The sequence below is a fragment of the Leptodactylus fuscus genome, chromosome 7, assembly GCF_031893055.1.
Source record: "Leptodactylus fuscus isolate aLepFus1 chromosome 7, aLepFus1.hap2, whole genome shotgun sequence".
In the NCBI taxonomy this organism is placed as follows: Eukaryota; Metazoa; Chordata; class Amphibia; order Anura; family Leptodactylidae; genus Leptodactylus; species Leptodactylus fuscus.
The window spans coordinates 15456628-15460333 of NC_134271.1; positions in this window are offsets into that span (position 1 = coordinate 15456628).

The window sequence follows — 3706 nt, forward strand, 5'->3', positions numbered from 1 at the left end:
GAGTATAATACAGGATGTAACTCAGGATCAGTACAGGATAAGTAATGTAATGTATGTACACAGTGACTGTACCAGCAGAATAGTGAGCGCAGCTCTGGAGTATAATACAGGATGTAACTCAGGATCAGTACAGGATAAGTAATGTAATGTATGTACACAGTGACTGTACCAGCAGAATAGTGAGTGCAGCTCTGGAGTATAATACAGGATAAGTAATGTAATGTATGTACACAGTGACTGTACCAGCAGAATAGTGAGCGCAGCTTTGGAGTATAATACAGGATAAGTAATGTAATGTATGTACACAGTGACTGCACCAGCAGAATAGTGAGCGCAGCTCTGGAGTATAATACAGTGTAAGTAATGTAATGTATGTACACAGTGACTGTACCAGCAGAATAGTGAGTGCAGCTCTGGAGTATAATACAGGATAAGTAATGTAATGTATGTACACAGTGACTGTACCAGCAGAATAGTGAGCGCAGCTCTGGAGTATAATACAGGATGTAACTCAGGATCAGTACAGGATAAGTAATGTAATGTATGTACACAGTGACTGTACCAGCAGAATAGTGAGCGCAGCTCTGGAGTATAATACAGTGTAAGTAATGTAATGTATGTACACAGTGACTGCACCAGCAGAATAGTGAGCGCAGCTCTGGAGTATAATACAGTGTAAGTAATGTAATGTATGTACACAGTGACTGTACCAGCAGAATAGTGAGTGCAGCTCTGGAGTATAATACAGGATAAGTAATGTAATGTATGTACACAGTGACTGTACCAGCAGAATAGTGAGCGCAGCTCTGGAGTATAATACAGGATAAGTAATGTAATGTATGTACACAGTGACTGCACCAGCAGAATAGTGAGCGCAGCTCTGGAGTATAATACAGTGTAAGTAATGTAATGTATGTACACAGTGACTGCACCAGCAGAATAGTGAGCGCAGCTCTGGAGTATAATACAGTGTAAGTAATGTAATGTACACAGCTGCCCCATAGATCAGCCTTGTATTTGTGTAGCCTCAGTATATTGCTCAGTTTGGTGCATGAGTTGCAGACATGACATACACACAGAAGCATTAGATACATCATATAGGACACAAAAGGTTGAAAGACAAAGAACTTACTGCAGACTTTTTATCTCATTTTATTAATATATTTTTTAGAACTTTATAAAGGGTGCCTGCATATTGCAGCATGCTAGTATCCAGAGTGACATAGTCCGGCCTCACATTCTTACATTACAGGACAGGAAGTAGCTGCTTTGGATAAGGACCATGTGAAGGTCGTGGTCACACGCCACACCATTCAGTTGCATTTTTGGGGGGGAAATTAGGAATTGATCCCAAAAGAAAGAAAATCTTAAAGAGCTGAGTAACAAAGCTTTCAACCCCTTTCTATATAGCCTGTTGGGGCCTATAGAGGTAACCTGTTCAGGACCCCCGCTTATTAGAATGGAGAGACAATCCTAAGGAGTGGCCGCCATGTTGCACATTGCAGATAGGCTGCGATTTTGGTGCAGATTTTGCTTTGTTCTTTCTTAACCAAAGCCAGGAACGTGTTTAGCAGAAGAGCGGAGTGTAAGAACTTCCTATATATTTCTCATTCCTTTTAAAGCCATTCTTGGATTTGCCTGAAAAAAGCAAAATTTGCAACAAAAAAAGCAGCTTTTCTGCAACGTGTAGCCTCGGCCATAAAGGGGTATTCCAGCCTTGAACATTCACCTATCCACCAAGTACCAGAACAGGAGGACATCCTCACCAGGGATTCACTAGGACCCTAGACTGAATCCTTATTTGAGGAGTTGTGTGGAGTGGGGGTCCTATATAGCCACCAAACCATTGTGGATGTCCTCGGACCAAAGCCCCTTATTTCAGACCCCACCCACCCACAATCTAACATTTACCACCAGAGGTGTAACTTGAAGCTCTAGGACATGGCAAAATCTGTAACAGAGCCCCAACATGTGCCATTTACAATACTGCTGTCTCCAAAGGCCCATTCAGGCACCAGGGCCCAGGTATGACTGCTACCCCTGCCCCCCTTGTGTGGTATATATTCACGGCAGGAATACCCCCCAAAATAAAACCTTTCTCCACCTCCACCAACTCCTACATCCTTTGATTCTGATGCCAATGGATTTTCCACCATTCTCCAGGAATCAGTGCAGTTAGTTTTTTAGTTAGTGTTTTGTATGCAAACTAAACTCCCTAATGGCAAGTGGGTGATGTCAGGCAGGAGGAGGCAAGAGGGTGGAGATCCAAACAGAGGCATACAGTGTAAGAGTTCTGAGTGACACCCTTGTCTGCCTTTCACCGGAGCTCTGAGTCATGTCCCCTTTGCCTGTTCCTGCCTTTCACCACCTACTTGTTATTAGGGAGTCTAGTTAGCATATCAGACACCCAAATTAACTTTTCTGATTGCTCAGGAACGGTGGGGGCTAGAGAAAAAAGTCCAACTGTTCCAGAATCAGCAAGAAGAAGCCTATTATAGAATGAAAAGAGCTTGAGTTGGTGGAATTGTCCTCTTTTTTCCTTTCTTCCACACCTGAACCTGTTTTTCTTAAAAAAAAAACATTAAAAAAAAAATTATCATATATCAACAGTGATTGGAAACAAATGAAGGTATTCATACATGGCACCGCCGCCTCAACGAACCTTAGCTTATTCTGTTTTTCACAAAATTAATTATCTCTGCAGCAAACTAGAGACGTAGCAGAGCTGAGTTTGTTATTTAACGCAGTAAGTGGACCTCAAAAACCATAGAAGCTACTATCAATAACAAGCTCAGCTCTGCGACATCAATACACGCAAAGACCTGACAAGAAAATAATAAAAAAAAATTTAAAAAAATCCAAATTTTTTTTTTTTATAACATAAACTCTGCCATAAAATACCCCAAACAATACAATAAGTATACATCATGTGTGGTTACAAAACTTGAAGTGACGGAAAGGAAGTGATAAACATTTGGGGGTAACCTCTACAGTGTAGCCGCCCCCGTGGTGCGCTTAGCCTGCTTTGGACCCAAAAGCGCCCCTCTATTGTACCCTGGGACAAAAAGGCAGTGAAATAAAAAAAAAAAAATCTTTGCCCATTCGGTGATGTTTACCTTATAAAGTAGATAAAAGATACATAACTTTTAACATAACATAAAATACAAATTAGGATAAAACATAGATTAAATTATATATATTTATATATATATATAAAAAAAAAAAAACGAAAACCTCGCGATTTATGTGGATTTGGACTTTCCTGGGCCCCGATATACAACTTTTTGTTCTGACCTATTAAAAAAAAAAAAAAGCTTAAAAAAAAAAGAAGCTTTAAAAAAAAAAAAAAAAAAAAAAAATTAAAAAAAAGGATTTAAAAAATTTAAAAAAAAAAAAAAAAAAAAAAAGGTACCTGGTCTAGTTTTGCATGCTTCGGGGGAAGGGTTTCATGGGATTTGTGGGTTCTCTGTCCTGCTGTGGCCGCAAGGAGACCACGCCAGCTGCCGTACATGAAAAACGTGATACCGTGTGTGAGGTTTCCTAATAAAAGGCTCAGTCTTTTTTTTTTTTTGTAAATATTTAGTGGGATTTTTTTTTCTATTAATATATATATAATATATATTTATATATATTTATTTTTTAGAATTTTTTTTTTTTATAATATACCAAAAAATTTAGAGTATAGATAGAAAAAAAACATATCCAA